The 17844-nt window shown below is 37.7% G+C and overlaps 1 protein-coding gene across 1 annotated transcript in view; it reads right to left on the bottom strand.

The window, feature by feature from the left end:
- The window catches only part of CD36 (CD36 molecule), a 77323-nt gene extending 59916 nt beyond the window's left edge, over positions 1–17407 (bottom strand). The window contains exon 1 of the mRNA XM_019451296.2: positions 17385–17407. The gene's annotated coding sequence lies outside the window, so the exon portion shown is untranslated. The remainder of the gene's footprint in view (positions 1–17384) is intronic.
- Between the last annotated feature and the right edge of the window lie 437 nt (positions 17408–17844).

Raw genomic sequence — 17844 nt, 5'->3', positions numbered from 1 at the left:
AGATCTTCTCTTCAAATACTCCACTCAGCCAATGCACTCTCCTTCCTCACCCTGTTAAAGGGTAGGGTGTTTCTGCTTTGACAACATTGAGCAAAGAACTCTGGATTTAAAAACAGAAGGCCCAGTTAGGGGCATGAGGGACATCCATTCAGAAATAAGTTTAAGTGAAATTCCACATACTGATTCCTTTTTCTACTGCCACTTCCAGAGCTCTAGCGAGCAAGAAATGACAGGATTTCTTTCTGGGGGAACTGACTGGTCCAAGAGAACACATTACATTACTTCCTAGTAGAAGTGGGTAATGAGGGAGGAAAATGAAATGACCAGAAGCTTACTTGATCCCTCTAGAGGGACACTGTCCAATAAAAGCAGAATGTGAGCCTCATGTTATATATACTTTTGAAATCTTCACTAGCCACATTAAAAGCATAAATAAATGAGTGATATTAATTTTAATATTAATATATCATTTAGCCCAATATCATAAATACTATCCTTTTAATATAATAATAATCTATATATATAAATTATGTGTTAATATATTAATTATATTATCATTATTATAATGTATTATAATAATTGAGATAAAATTATTAAGGAGATATTTTACTTTTTTTATATACAAAGACTTACAAGTCTGGTTTTTGTTTTACTGTTGTAGCACATCTCAGTTTGGAGTAAGTCTATTTCAAGTTCTCAATAGCCACCTCTGGCTAGTGGCTTTCATACTGGTCAATGAAACTCTAGAATGAGATTCGTATTTATATGCCACAATTTTAAATATAAATGGACAATCACCAAACATTTGAGGAAGATCTCTGACATGCACGACAGTATTTAAAACAGGCAAGGAGACAATAAGGACAAATATAAGAAAAGGGAATAAAAAAACACTAAATATTTTTTTGTGATTACTCTGTTCAGACAACTAAGGGAAGATACTCCATCATGAAACTAGTGAAACAGAAAATCATAAAGTCATAGAAAGGGAAATAAAAGGTAGCAGTAAGGAAAATTTAAGCAATGGTTGTAGAAATAACACAGTCAGCAGGGCTTTTGGAATATCACGGGCATGACATCAGTACAGGAGCCACAAGAGCACCATCAGAGGAACAGAACAGATCCAACATTCATAGGAAGGGTTTTCCAGGGAAAGAAAAATAAAACCAGAAAAAAAAGGCGGGGGGGGGGGGGGTGGGTAAGGATAGAATGCATGAGTGTTATCCAGAATTGAAGGATCTAAGTCTCCAGAGTACAAGAAGTCAGCCAGTTTAGCACGGTGGATTGAAATGGCCACAGGCCATTGTCCTACCTGTCTGTCTTCACATGCTTGCAGAGTATCAAGAATAACAGAAGATCTTAAAAGCCTCCCGGGGGACTTGGGAGTAACGTCACACCAAGTCAGAACACTGGGAATTTAGGAGACATGTGAGCAATCTCTTTAAAAATCTGAGGGAAAAGGATTTCCAACTGTAATTCTATATGCAAACATGTTTTCAAGAAGGAGCATAAAGACATTTTAATATCTGCAAGTTCCCAAATTTTACTTGTCTTTTATCCTTTCCTAAGGAGTTCAAAGAACTCCCAGAACAGAAACTCCACCAAAGTAAGGAGGTAAATAAAGAAATCAGAAGACAGAGGATGGAGAATATAGCTTGTCTGACAACCAAGAGACAAAAGGAATTTCCAGGAAGAAATTTAAAAGAAGTTCTAGGATAAGAATTATGTCACAGGCCTTGGGGGTGGTGGGGGTGGGGGTGAAGTTAGTATTGGGTCAGGAGGATGACAGGATTTTAGGAGGCGATTATCATCACCAGGAAAAAATAAATTTTACCAGAAAGAAAGCAGTCATTCCAAACTTGTGGCTCTCCTTTTAAGAAAATTTGTAACATGAAGGTAGATAGTCAATACTATCAAGAAAGGTGACTATATCAAGTGGGTAAAATGGAGGGAGGGTTCCGTAGTGTAGTATAAAAGCTAGATCTGTCTCCATACGAACAAATCAAAGGCCATGTGTAAAAGAGAATACTTTTTATAAAATCAAGAATTAACACTGTAAGTATGTTATCTAGAAATAGTTCAAGGTATTTTTCTCCTGGAAAGAGTCATGGGGAATGGGAGAAGCTAGGGAAAATAGGGCAATGGTCTTTTTTTCTTTAGCTGCTAAAATATTATTTGACTTTTTTCAATCACATTCATTTGATAATCAAATACATTTTAAAACAGTATTATATCTGTTTCTTTTAATATTTTTCATGTTTATTGGGGGGGGGAGAGAGAGAGAGAGAGAGGGAGGGAGGGAGAGGGAGAGAACCTACACATGAGCAGGGGAGCAGGGAAGGGGCAGAGACAGAGGGAGACAGAGGAAGTGGGTCCTGCACTGGCAGCAAAAAGCCCAAAGTGGGGCTCAAACTCATGAACCTCAAGATCAAGACCTGAGCCAAAGTCCAAAGCTTAACCTCCTGAGCCACCCTGGCACCCAAAACAAGATTACATTTGTATTGAGCTGTCCGCAGTAACTACTTACCAATCCTTTACTTCTTTTCCTACCTTGTGTCTCTTCCCTTCACTCCCTTGGTTGTGCCACATCTTCGTTTTCTTAACAATTTCCCAGGAAATGTATCTGCTCAGGAAACTGCTTTATATTCTACTTTACGGAAAGGATTGAGGCCATCGGCTATAGTCTCAATGTCTCTACAAAAACATGGTACCTGCTTCACACACATACGTAAATCATCACCTGGAAACCTTAGCTCTTATAAAGGTATTTTCATGTGTAGGTAGTGGTTCAGATTGAGGTTTCTGAGACAGAATGGGTGCTAGAAATTTCTAAAACTGCTATTTTGCTGACATTACTCCTATTTAATCTGAAATTTTTTTGAAGTCTTTACAAACAGTTACTATAGAATTCTGTAGATCAGAAAGTCAACACACGGAAATTTGCTTGTGTTTGGAAGTTGACCAAGATATTATATAACCTGTTACTTACCAGCTCCCAGCCTGTACATCTGTAAATCGAGAACACTTTCCCCTGGTGAAATTATATTCATTAGTCAGTAATTTTAAAAACAAACCTGGGACGCTGTATGGTAGTAAGTATATACAAAAGAAAGGAAACAGACATATAGATTTAGATAACAGATGATCCAGTAAACTTAGATTGGAAGATTCTTTATAGATCACCTAGTACAACCTCCTCATTTTAGCCAAGAAGCACAGAGAGGACCTGAAAATTTATCTTCTCAGTGTCACAGATAGTAAGAGAAGAGGGACCAAAGTTCATGTCCCCTAAATCTGAAACCTGCAAGGGATATTAAAAGTCATTTAATCTAAATGATTTATTTCTCAGATGAGGAAGTGGAGTTTCAGATTTATATATATACATAAATATGTGTGTGTGTGTGTGTGTGTGTATATATATATATATATACACACATATATATGTATATATATAGTTTGGCTTTTAAAATCTTAACCCTAAGATAATTTTGCACCCATTTTACAGATGGGGAAGCTGAGATACTGAAAGGTTACACAATTTATTCAATGTCACAAAATATGCAGCACTTGAATTCAGATTTATTTAATAAATAATAATAATTATATAGCCTATAGTTTTTACACTTGGGAACTACTATTGGAGAAAATTCCAAGAGTTTTCATGAAGCTTTCCCCTTAAGCTTATTTGAGAGAAATGATAAAGAGTAGAATAAAGAAAGTTCCAAGCTTTAGATGAGAAAGGAGGAAAGGTATTTGGACACTCATTAACTCATATATTCACTTAAACACTTACTGACCACTGACTATAACCAGACATTGATCTTGGTGCCGGGACACAAAGATGAAAAAAAAATGTCTTTCAGAGATTGTGGTTTTGTTGAGAGGAGATACACTATAAATTAATGGAAAGGCGTCAAAGGATACGTAGACATTTTCTAACCACCCAAGAGGTTGTAAAGTCAGGACAAGTAGAAAGAACAGCATGTATAAATTCAAAGCCAGAGGGAATGATGTATTTGCAAAACCACAAAATTCTTTGCAAGGAAATGGCACAAAGTGAGAAAGATGAGCAGAAACCAGCTTTTGAAGCCCTTTGCATGATTCTAAGAAACTTGAGTTTTATTCTGTAAGCAGAATAGAGTCATTAAGTCACTTTAAGTCAGGGAAATGACAAGATAAGAGTTGTTACTTATAAAGGGTCATATTAAAGGCAATAAGTTGGGATGAGAGTCTACACAGGAGACTAATGAATACTGGGAAGACATGAGGCTCTGAACTAAAACTTGTATTCAGTCAATGAAGAGGAGATGGACTCACTTTAGACAGACTTTTGGAGTAGTAGGAAGATACTTGCAGTGTGTGGTGGCATCCACGGCGAGGAGGGCTATAAAACGAAGCCAGCCCCAGGAGTTCTCCTCCTGAGTGGGAGAAATACTCTCCTGAAAAGCTTTTTGATGGTGCTCTGGAGCCTAACAGCAGGGGTAGGAATAGGAGAAGTAATGAAAACTGGGTAAAAACTGAACCAAGAGCTCCCGTAAAAGCAGAAACAAAACACTAAAATCCAAAGGAACCTAGAACTGGACACTTCTCTTATACCGGCACCGGTTGAAGTGTCAAATATAGTATAATGCTAACAAATAGCACAGCAGTTAAGCTGTTAACAGGAACACTCACACACTTCCACTGCTATTAGGAAGTATTTAATCTCTTAATTTCCCATCTTCCCCACTTCACATTCCAGGCAGTGGTTTAGCTTTTAAGGTAGTGGTGTGGAATCAGGGCAGCACTTTAGCATCATCATGGGGGTTGGGGAGATGTGGAGGTAAGTGAGGGGAACAAAGGTCAAGAGATGGAGGTCTGTATTGCAAAGGCCATGGACCAATATGTAGGAGACACTTATCATTTCATTTGCTTAGACTAGGCTCAGTAATTTACAGAAGGACCTTGTCAAGAACATGCAATAAAAGAAAGGATTACATGAACCTGCTTTTTGGTGCAGTTGTTTGACCAGTGCCTGCATAAAATGTAAATGCATTAGGACCCTTTAAAGAGGTATAGGATAAGGGAAAAAAGAGAATCTAAGCTAGTGGAAAACAAGAATATTCTCCAAGAAACACTCTGTGTGGTTTTTGCAATTAAAAACAATCACTACTGTTTGCCCCTAAGGCTAATAATACGCCCTGGAAAAACAAGGATTAGATGTAAGAGGAGAAAGGTGCCATTTTATTCTGGCATAAGTCATACAACGATCATTTTAAGAATATCCATGATGGATGTAGTTTGCAGAAACACGCCAAGTGCAGGAATGTTTCAGGTAAGAAAAGTGATTGACCCTAATTTTTTAAATTTCCATTTAAAATAGGTATCTCTTGCTAAACTGGGCACACAAAGTACTCCTTTTGACCATCACAAAAAGCAGTAATTATGTTTATTTACAGCAGTCTTCCAGATTGTAATGTTAAAATATACACATACCCCCAAGTACATTATGCAAATTTGACTCTGCAAAAAATAAAGAATGGTCTCCAAGAATACTGATTTCCCAACTAACTAATGGATTTTTTTATACTTATTGGTATTGTTCTCCTTTTATTACTATTAAAAGGGAATTAAGTCAGTTATCATGACCTTGCTCTAACTATTGAACCATTCAGATGTCGCATCCAAAACGATGGCAGTGGTTGTACAAGACTTGAATCAACTCACATCGCCTAGGCTCATAACAGACATCTGTAATCTTTAAAAAGACTTAAGCCTTGTTATTTAATTAACAGTGGAAATGTTTAACTCGAGTTTTAACTTCTCAATGTCAGTTTCCTGTTCAGTTACTGTCTCGCATAAAACAAAGCTACATGTTTCACTTGAAAACAGGAAAGATGAACTAGGATCATGCAAAAGGGTAAATCTTAAGGGGAAAGTAAAAAATGCACATCTTTGTTTGCTTAGATCCTATCTTCAAAGATAACTAAGGGCAAATTCTATAAAGTTCAATGAAAATAGCTTCTCTTTATTAATAATATGGTAAATAAAGCAGAGGTGGATAACAAATCTCTATTTTGTATTGCCTTTTTTCTATTTTAAGACCAATTGAAAAAACTCAAAGGTGGAAAATCTTAATCTTATATATGGGACTGAAACCTTGCATTTATTATGCAGCTCATGTTTAAAAAGCATATACATATAAAGAGAGTGGTATATTTAACAATATTCCAAATCCAAATGTCTCAAATATACATTATGGAAAGGTAATTTTTGCATGTGTGACTTATGGAATCAAGCTTAATTTGTAGCCTTATCGCCCTCCCCCCCCCCCCTCCTGTCCCATCCCCACCCACAACACCTCCTCTGTAGACTTGATAACAAGTTCTTAAGCAAATTAGAAGCATGGGTCATTTGTTAATGTTTCTACTCATTTGAAATCCACACATTACTAAAACATTGAATACTCGATCATGAACTTGAATCACTCACTAGATGTGCTTTTAAGCAAAAGTTATGATGATTGTCTATTATGTAAAAGAAAAAGTAAGATGATTCAATTTATTTTAGGTGGCATCTAGAATATCTAAGTAGAAAATTGACACATATATTTTAAACCACATTTATTTAAGTTAAACTTAGATGGAGATTTCCAGAAATACTGTATTTACAATAATTCACAACTCCAAGATTTTATAATCTCTGGTTAATTACATTCTTATCCTGTATAGTAAGTGGAAAGACTGCTTAATTTTTCCACAAGTAACTTCACTACATGAAATTAAGATTTTATTCCATTTATTTCTTATCTGTCAATGGTATATTTTTTTCATTTATGTAACACATTAGTTTTTAGAGTGTAAATGCAAGGAACTGAATCAATTCCCTAAACAGTTTGTGCATGTTGTAGTTATTATACACAGATTGATCTCTTGTGGTTCTCATTGACCATCAAATTACTAGCATCAAATTAATGAGATTTTGTATTAAAATACTGTGCAGTGACTATACCATAGGGCTTAGGGAGAAAATTACAAAGAAACTCTATTAGAATCTTATAACCAAAGTAGTGGAAAGTGGATTTCATAAAGGTAAGTTTCATTACTGAAGCAACAAAGAATTTTGTCATGTGAAAGAGAAAATAGCTCCTGATGTCCAGGACCTGGTCTGCTGCTATCTGGTAGGTCTTGTTGTTTCTGGACATTGGCCTGGTACTCACAGCCAGGCCTTGGTATCCTCTTGTTGAACATCAACAATTTGACAGAACATCAACTTTAGAAAAGGCCACTCTATGATCATGATGGTTCATGACAAAAACCAAGCGCTCTATAATGATGTCTAAACACAGAGCATTTATGAATACTAAGATACCACATAACTCCCTTTTCCAGCTAATATGGGTCATTGCTCCTGCTTTGCCAATCACAGCCTTAGCCAGTCTCTTCTTCCCTACTCCTAGATAAGGTTTATTAGACCCCCAGTGGTAAAATTACCTTGCTTCCCCACAACATCCAATTCAGAGCACAACTCTGTTTCCTTAACCCCACTTCCAATCTAATCACCCCAAATCCAAATTCTGTATGAGTTTCTTTTTAACACCTTCTTACTGAGTCACCCTTGTTTCCCTATGGTATACTTTGCCCTCTTTGAGATGAATAATCAACTCAACTTGTTCAACTACAGGTGTGTTCCTGCAGGTCTTTGGCTAAAGACCATTGACAGTGATAAAGTATCTCACAAGCTTGGCTCTTCCTGCCAGTGTTATCAAGAAGCTCTGACGTATTTGGTACCACAATACTCCAGAATGTTGTGGAAGACTAAATGGAACTTAAAGGAAGGATAATTAGAAGATGCCTTAGGGATGAGGAACAGGAGAAATGATTATGGGTGTGCAAAATGGCATCAAACAAAGATCTTAAGGTTAGAGCAGCCATATCAAATATAGAATAAAAGAATATGCCAAGCTAGGGGACATAAGCCAGGGCACAGGGAGGACACATCAAGAGCTGAAGGACATTGAACCACTGAAGAGCTTTATAATACTGTTTCAAAAGAAGCTAGGGGAGAATGTTGTCTTTTTCACTAAAATCCCACTAAAGGGAAGGAGTCTAGGTCACAACATTGAAGATAATATACTATTGTGGTAGGTACAAAACATAGGCATAGGGTCATATAATTAGGGAACTAATGGCCCTCCAAGTAAAGGGCCATCAAGATAATGGTCGGTTAATTTTAAACAACTTCTTAAAAGGGATTAAGATAAAGTCTGTATTTAATAGGGATTAAAATTTTATGGTAATCAGGGTAGGAAGTACAGGGTACGAGTGTAGATTAAGAAAATAGCAAGAGTGATCCTAAGGATGGTGATGAGGAAGGTAATTAAAACAGCAATGTAACAACGGATTTCTCAAAAGCAAGCATTATGAGAACTGAGTTAAACATTTTTGGTTATTCACATATATAACAATTTTTTTGAGAACAGCTGTGTTAAATCCAATCTGATTTAAATAGCTGTTAAAACTGAACTGAGTGCTAGGAGATATACTTCTCACTCTCTAATCTCTAGCCCTTACTTGCCAGGAGTTTTTTTCCAAAAGAAAGAAGGATTGAAAACTAGATCAGACTCGGAGTTTGACTCAACATCATAGTGCATGTCCTTTCCTAATCTTATCTTGCCCTCAACCCTTTGCCTACATAGCAAGCACCTGCTGGGCGGTCATGCCTGGAACCTGAACCAAGTTGTGATCTGGCTCCCTTCACCTCCATGTCACAACCCAGAGGATATGCAGATTCTTGCTCCAGGCTTTTTGCAGTTACTTCTACAGGTTAAAATACTGGGTCATTTCCCCTATCAAACTCTTCCTCATTCTTGAAAATTTCAGATTGCTTTTGGAGCTACTTTCCTATCATAGGAAATGATAGGATACTTTCCTATCATTAACTTTGTTTTTCACTTATTTATACTTTTATTTCTCCAGGACACTGGCAAATGTTTCATTAGTCTGTAGCCTTTGCAAGAGTAAAATAAATTCCTCTGGCATTCTTGGTCTGGACTTCTAATTGGGACAAAATAGGAGAATGACCAAAACAAAATCCTGGTATCACACTCAAGTAGCTCACAGCATGGCTAGGAAGATAAATTCCTAAGCAGACTGTTATGATACATTGTGACACCTGCACTCAGGTGGGGAGAAGAATAGTGGATTGGGGAAGAGAGATGAAGGACATTTTGGTAGAAGAAGTGTGATCTTCCTTGAGAGTCATAGAATACAGGCCCAGGTAAAGAAAGTGGGAGAAGGTAAAGGGATCAGAGCCATTCCCCCCAAATATATAAATCCAGAAGAACACACACAGTGAGGAAATACAGATATTTTGAGAAGGCTTTGCTATAGCATATGAGTTTTGGAAAGACAAGACAGGACACTAGAGAGGCAGGAACAGATGACAACACAAAGACCTAATATCAACAAACCACACCAAGACGTGTGCCTAAATACCTAGGAATTCTTTCTGTCAAGAATTTCTCTTGAAAGCAATAGAGAGCTACTCAATGATTTTAGGGAAGGAATACAATAAAATTCAGGGTTGGAAGATGGCTCTGGCTCTCTGGAGAGTAGATTGGACAGAAAGCCAGAGGAAATCTTCTGAAATATTCTAGGCAGAAAAGTATATGGTCTGAATTATAGTGGGCTGGAGAAGAAGAGGTTGAGAAAGATTTCAGAAATACTTAGTAGAGATGGGGAGAAATTTAGAAGGGAGCATGAAGAGCTAAGCCTTGGTGAATAAATAGCTAGGTTAAGGAGAAAAAAAAAAAAATCAAGAATGAGTCCCAGGTTTCAGGTCTAGTAACAAGATGAAAGAGAAGAATGGAAAGGAAATAATATAACTAGACATGAGGGTGGGCTCAGGTTAGGCCCATTTTCATTTAATTAGTTCCAAGATCCTGGGACAGTTTCTTAATCTCTCTGTTTACTGTTTTTGTTAATGTTTTTAACATTATTAATGTTTTTGTTAACTGTTAACCCACTACATATTAATGTTTTTGTTAACCCACTGTTAATGTTTATTTTTGAGAGAAAGAGAGAGAGAGAGGGAGGGAGGGAGGGAGGGAGGGAGAGAGAGGGGCAGAGAAAGAGGGAGACACAGAATCCGAAGCAGGCTCCAAGCTCTGAGCTGTCAGCACAGAGCCTGATGCAGGGCTCGAACTTGTGAACCACAAGATCATGACCTGAGCTGAAATCGGATCCTTAACCAAATTAGCCACCCGTTTACTCATTCTTAAAATGAGGATAACATTAGACATGTTTTAATTATTTTGACAATTAAATAATAGTTAACCCTTCTAAGCACTTATCATGTACAAGGAAGACACTTGAGTAAGTATCTTACATACAGTCACTCACTTACTTTAAACAACTGCCCTATGAAGTAAGTACTTTTATAATCCCTATATTACAGATTAAGCAAAGGCACAGAGAGGTTTACCATCTTGCCCAAGGCCACGGACCTGGGAAGTGACCGATCCAAATTTCAAACCTCTTCAATCTGGCTATAGAGAGGGTGCTTCAGCCAATGTTTACAGTGCCTCTCATTAAATACTAACCATTTCATATAATTATTATCAGAGTGGTTATAATCTCTGGTTTCACTGGCAGGATATACTTAACTATTTAACCTATCCATTTGTTTGAAAAGTATTTGCAGAGTATATGGATGTGCATATATTTTACTAAACACTAGGATAAATTCAAGTATGATGTCACACCTATCTTGGGGCTGATTACAGTTTAATTTTGAACACAAAATGCATATCGTGAAACACAAAACTAGATTATGTTTTTAAAGGGGTCAGATACTTTTGACATAAGATATAAAACATCCACACTGAGACCTTGACTAGCAGGCACTGGGGCCAAGAGATGTAGATTTGGGTTCTCTGCAAAATATAGACTATTGGTGAAACTGTAAAAGTTAATGAGGTCACCGAACAGATATTGGTGGGGAAGGGGACCCTAGAAAAACTGCAAACAGGGGGACTGCCAATCCAATGCCCAGGGAAGCGCAAAAAACTCATTTAATGTCTATGGGCTTTGGGGTTCTCACTCATAAAATTAGCGGATCTTGGTTTGAGAGTATGTTAAGAACTATTCCCACTTCTAATGTTTGCAGTTTTTGCTGTGAACAAATGTAAACATCGGGAGAGCCATCGAAAGTCAACTTCCAGCTTTAAACCTCAGAAAAAAGCCAAGCTTCATAGCTGTTGCTTTGCCATGGTAAATAATTAGTAAGTAGTTTTCTTTTCACAAAAGACCATTCAGTTAGTTTCAATTGCTTTTATTTATTTTAGAGGATTTCAGCTTCAGAAATGTTCTTGCGGTTACTATGTACAGAAGTTCTGTGTGGGAGATTTTAGAGAGAAAACAAAATGGCACCTTTATTCCTTAAGAGGAATATTAATGGGGTAGAGAAGATAATGGGCACAATTATAGTAAGCTTCCTGCAGTATGCCTCTTCATAGCAAGATTTACTTTTTTCCTTGCCTAATCCTATTGTTTCCTGACTTCATTTGGTAAAACATAAAATGTTACTGAGTTATCATAATAGGAGTGCAGAGTACAGACGCAATACACAGAGTTTTGGAAGACTGAAGGAAGAAACTTGCGAGATGCTCTCAATAAAGTCACAGAGGAACACTGACCAAGGGGCTGAGGAAGACAACAGATGATTACCACCCCTCTACCACTAGCTGGCCACAGCTTCCAACCCCAGGGAAGGTTTTGGGGTTCTGTGTGACTAGACTGGCAAACAACTACTATTATGCATGTTGTGATTTCTCATAAAGTATGAGAAGAGAAATCATAACTTGTACCTGGGGCCAGGTTAGAAAATCTTAAAGATGGCCAGTGGACCCTGAGTAGAACTGACAGTGCTGTTTTTCTCTAGCTTTATCCAAAACTTGGCACACAGTGTAAAGACATCTCTGAGGCTGAATGCAGAAGCAAGCACATCTAAGTTTTGCATGCAGACTGGGGGGGGGGGGGGGGGAAGGGGGGGAGGGTGGAGGAAGAAGACTAAGAAATCAGTGGTATTAGGTGAAATAAATGAGGTCCATGGACTTGACCCACTTAGGGATAATCAGTGAAAGGTGAACACTGGAGTTAGAAAAGATTTAGACATAATTTTGAATAGATGAATAAAATCTAGCTATTGAGTGCTTACTACGTGTCAGGAACTGGGCAATGCTAATGATACCCGGTTGACAAATGACCTCTGCCTCCCTGAAGTTTATAGCCCAGCCCAAGAGCTGTCTCTAGGGAATAGCAAAGGTCTGTACCCAGTGCCCTGATCACTGTGCCTACCCTTACCACAGCATGTGTCCTCCTGCACTGTAATTGCCCCTCCACGTGTCTGCTTAGATCTAACTTTTGACCAAGCAGCTCTTAGAAGCATGAGGCAACTAGAGATGAGAGGTTTCTGTAAAAACTAGAGGTCGTCCCCACTTCCCTTCCAAGAGACTGAGCTAAAATTTGGATTTGTGCCTGTTCCCCATTTCATATTGATTATTTCAACAAAAAGTAACCCTTAAGAACCTCTCTGACCTCAGCCGTAGCAATCTCTTACTCGACACATCCCAAAAGGCAAGGGAATTAAAAGCAAAAGTGAATTACTGGGACCTTATGAAGATAAAAAGCTTCTGCACAGCAAAGGAAACAACCAACAAAACTAAAAGGCAACCAACGGAATGGGAAAAGATATTTGCAAATGACATATCGGACAAAGGGCTAGTATCCAAAATCTATAAAGAGCTCACCAAACTCCACACCCGAAAAACAAATAACCCAGTGAAGAAATGGGCAGAAAACATGAATAGACACTTCTCTAAAGAAGACATCCGGATGGCCAACAGGCACATGAAAAGATGTCCAACGTCGCTCCTTATCAGGGAAATACAAATCAAAACCACACTCAGATATCACCTCACGCCAGTCAGAGTGGCCACAATGAACAAATCAGGAGACTATAGATGCTGGAGAGGATGTGGAGAAACGGGAACCCTCTTGCACTGTTGGTGGGAATGCAAATTGGTGCAGCCACTCTGGAAAGCAGTGTGGAGGTTCCTCAGAAAATTAAAAATAGACCTACCCTATGACCCAGCAATAGCACTGCTAGGAATTGACCCAAGGGATACAGGAGTACTGATGCATAGGGGCACTTGTACCCCAATGTTTATAGCAGCACTCTCAACAATAGCCAAATTATGGAAAGAGCCTAAATGTCCATCAACTGATGAATGGATAAAGAAATTGTGGTTTATATACACAATGGAATACTACGTGGCAATGAGAAAGAATGAAATATGGCCTTTTGTAGCAACGTGGATGGAACTGGAGAGTGTGATGCTAAGTGAAATAAGCCATACAGAGAAAGACAGATACCGTATGTTTTCACTATTATGTGGATCCTGAGAAACTTAACAGAAACCCATGGGGGAGGGGAAGGAAAAAAAAAAAAAAAAGAGGTTAGAGTGGGAGAGAGCCAAACCATAAGAGACTGTTAAAAACTGAGAACAAACTGAGGGTTGATGGGGGGTGGGAGGGGGGGAGGGGGGTGATGGGTATTGAGGAGGGCACCTTTTGGGATGAGCACTGGGTGTTGTATGGAAACCAATTTGACAGTAAATTTTATATATTAAAAAAATAAATAAATAAATAAACATTAAAAAAAAAAGTAACCCTTAAGAGCTATTAAACCCTATTAAATAGGCTATTAAAGCTTAGGATGTACACTCAATTATGTTAGTGTATTCGGAAGGGGTTTCCATGTGCTTTATGTAAGTTACTCAGCATTTTAAATATGCCTTTTTCATTTGTAGGGGCAATGGCAAGAAGCTGAGAGCAGGCAGAGGAGGCAACTGTGCTCATCATCTTCCTTCTAATTCTGTAAAGGTAACAGTCACCTATTCAGCCTATCTTCTTCAGGAGATGGATGGTTCATTAAGTGGTTTGCTTGTGTACATGGTGGGGAAAATGTCCACAAAATCATCCTACATCTTTATCATTTACTAACAGTTTTTTTTTTTTTTTTAACTTTCATCAAAAGATTTCATTCCATATAAACAAAATTTAGAACAACCACCTGTAAAAAGATCCTGGATCCTTATAAACATTCAGCAAAAAATTGTTAATAATGTTCTCTAGAGCCTACAACACTGTCCTACACACAGTGAATGCTCATCCGTATGTATTTTAACAAATGCATCAATGAATAAGTGACTGTGAAAGATAGAGGACTCCATCAGGTATTCAAAATAGGTTTGCTGTTTTAGGGTTCGCTCTTAAGGCAAGAATATTTGTTGAAAAGATCCTGCTCACTTACTACAAATTTATGCCTTCTCTAAAAAGATCTTGTGCTTAGGGTCCATTCTATGGGACCACTGTAGTGAATAAACTAACTTTTATTATTTCATTTCTAAAGGTTCCTGGATTGAGATACAAGAAGGACACTCTACCCTGGCTCCTATTACATTTCAAAGAGTAATAATGAAATTCCAGAATAGAGCAAAATGAGCCTCTGCCTGCATTTCTATTACACTGTGTTCTTAATTTTTAAAACTATGACATGAATACTAATATCCTTTCCAATTTCCTAAAAATTAACATGGGAGAAATGTAACATTTATATTTGGAAGATTTAATGAGGGAAGCAAAATTAAGGGATGAAACTAGTAGTTCTTTTTAAAGCGCTGTTCTTATTCCACTTGTAAACTTCACAAGCATTCAAGGAAAAACAATGCTTTTCTATTTGGGGGCACTCTGGAGTCCTTGGTGAATGGAGCCAAGCTGCCTGCTATGCCCCTCAATAATGCTTGCCAACCTTCTGTCATTTCCTCTGTGAGATGACAGTGTTTGTGTGACAAAGGTCTCTAGGTATATTTCAAAACATTTTACACAACAGCGTACCAACAAACACCTTAAAAGTGTTAATCATTTTCCACACAGCTAAATTTGTCAGAAGACACAAAACAAAATCCATCTTACCAATCTTCAAAAAGAAATGGCTGGGAAGTTCACTGGGGAGCCAGTGGCATACTCAAAGCCTTTTGTAAAAGTTTAGTGTCTTAGTCAATTTCTGCCCTTTGATACAACACAGCAAACAGTAAGACTAATTATTTACTAAACTAGGTTTATTTTTATATTCTCTGTGCAGTTGTGCTAGTTTTAGACAGTTTCATTTTCCTGATGAACAACAGTTCATTGTTTGTCATGGAGAGAATCACTCTTAACCTGGAATTATTTAGGATTCCAGGACCCTGATAAAAACACAGTGTCCCTCCTCCACCTGCGATAGCTCCCCGTTCCTCACTGCCCACCACTCCTTTGAAGCTGTACTGAAGCTATAGTAAAGCGGTGATGCGCTTTGCAGTTTTCATCAGAAGAGCAATAAAAAACAACCAACCATGGGGTGCCTGGGTGGCTCAGTCAGTTAAGCGTCAGACTTGGGCTCAGGTCATGATCTCACAGTCCGTGAGTTCGAGCCCTGCGTGGGGCTCTGTGCTGACAGCTCAGAGCCTGGGTCCTGCTTCGGATTCTGTGTCTCCCTCTCTGTCTGACCCTCCCCAGTTCATGCTCTGATTCTGTCTCAAAAATAAATAAACGTTAAAAAATTTTTAAAGAAAACTATCAATAAAAAAATTTTTCCCTTTTCATACATTTTAAAGCATTTTTTTTAATTTCAGAAATCTGTGAAATTTAGCTAACAAAAACTAAGAAGATTAAATTCCTTAATGAGTGATCTTAATTAGCAGTCGGTGCCAAAAGCAAAATTAGCCAGTCACATTAACATCAGTAGATTGTGTATTTCTCCACTCTAAAAAAACAAAACAAAACATATTTTTCCATTTGATTGGCCTACTCTGCAGTCTTACATGGTCTTTGCCACTGATTTGTTAGCCACTGGAAAGCTTTTTTTTGTTTGTTTCCTCCTTTTTTTGCCTGACAATGATTCTTCTGAGGTCAAGAGCTTACCTTTTCCCAGGTGAAAATTGTTTTATTATCCTCAGTTGTTTGCTTTCTTCCTTAAACTCTCAGAACAGTTAGCTGCAAAGTTGTCATTGTCTTTTACAAAGGGATCTGATTCCAAATAATTAGTGTTTGTGTTGTACATCATTTGAAAATATTTCTCCTTCCCTTGCCAAGATTATAGGAGTCTCATGTATTGCCTCACAAATCCCACTTTCATTATTTAGTCAGGTATACCTGAGAAAAACACAGGCTGCCTTTTCCTTTTCACCTGATCCGCATCCCATCTAAGTTCTGGGCTCTCACACAGGAAGGGAACAGGAAGTTGACACTTTTGTAAGTATCAGTGCAGAATGCTTTCCCCAGAATTCAGCACAGCTTCAAGCAACCATTTCTTCAAAGAATACAAGGAAATGATCTTCTTTAAAAGGTAAAGAATTCTACCCAGTTCATTTCGAGACTTTGCAAAATAATGTGGGGAGTCACAGGTTACTGATTTTAATCAGCATCTGGTTTTGTCTCTAAATGAGTATGTCGCTAAGTTTCCTTTCTGCATAAGTTACTCCTCTATCATTCTTTGCAGTGTTTTTTGGCCTTATATAGCCATACTATGAAACACACCGTGTAACAAAGTTCTGCTATGTGACAAAACCCCCTCCCTCCAAAGTAAGATATCCAGTGCCCACAGTCACTACAGTTTGTATGACCACTAATGATCAATATGTTTATATATGGAAAGATTATTTTCTTCTTTCCTTCTAAGAGTCAGTTTGTTTAGAGGATTGGGTATGTTAAATCAGTGCTTAAATATAGTTGTTAGTCATGACAATGTGCCAAAAAAACATTTTCAGAATATCATGAACAAAGATCCTTCAACTTCTAGTCTCAGTTAAAATAAAGTTTTTCCAATTTGGAAGAGAAAAATTTAATTGGGCTTTAGAGTGTCCTTTTCAAAAAGATATTTTAAAAATGCTATAAGAAGGCAAATAGCAATTTAAATAAAAACTCAGTCTAGATAAGGACAAGCCATATCAACTTAGAGAATCTGAGGGAATAAGATTGCCAGTAATATTATACTTTTGATAAGAATTCTACATTTTCTGGTACTTTTGAAATAAAAGCCAGGAAAATGTGCAAATGGGAATTTCATAGGATGAATTTAGACACTAGTGGAAATGTTAAATTTAAGTGTCAAGAGTCTATTCATCTATTTCATTGAAAGCTTACAAATGTTAAAAGAAGCATCATAGATGAAATTATTCCAACAGATCATATTTATCATCCTAAACAGCTAAAAATAATAATTATTAATATCTGTCAGATGATAACCCATCAACAAGAAAGACCTTAACAGTCAGACCCCTAAACAAAAGTGATTTTGCTCACCAACTTCTAGGGGAGCTGGCTTGTCTCGATGTAGGATCTGAAGTCAGCTTCAGAGAGACTGTGGTAGGAGGAGACGCAGAAAATAAACACATGATTTCCACAGCGCAGCAGCTGAGAACTCAAAAATGAGGCACGGGGTCTTGGCCATTCATCTGTCTTTAAGGTTATCCTGACATCTGAAAGCCATTGACAGCCTGAGCCTTCCAGCACTTCAGGCGCATGCCTGACACAAGATAAATATAGAGCCCAGACACCTGAGCCAGACGGAAGGAACATTAGCTTGAAAAATCTCATTCATTTTGTGCCTCAGTTGAGGAAAATAAAACCATTAATCCTTTTCCTGTTAAAACCTGTTATACCCCTTAAAAAAATAGCTTCAGTGCTTATGAAACATGAGGATTCAAATAATCATTAATAATCAATTCACTTCTCTCCATAATTACCATCTGTGGGATAGTAT

Source organism: Panthera pardus, unplaced genomic scaffold (genome assembly GCF_024362965.1).
Source record: "Panthera pardus isolate Hobbes unplaced genomic scaffold, ASM2436296v1 HiC_scaffold_8, whole genome shotgun sequence".
NCBI classification, from domain to species: Eukaryota; Metazoa; Chordata; class Mammalia; order Carnivora; family Felidae; genus Panthera; species Panthera pardus.
The sequence above is the reverse complement of the archived record's forward strand: the minus strand, read 5'-3'. Positions and strand labels throughout refer to the sequence as shown.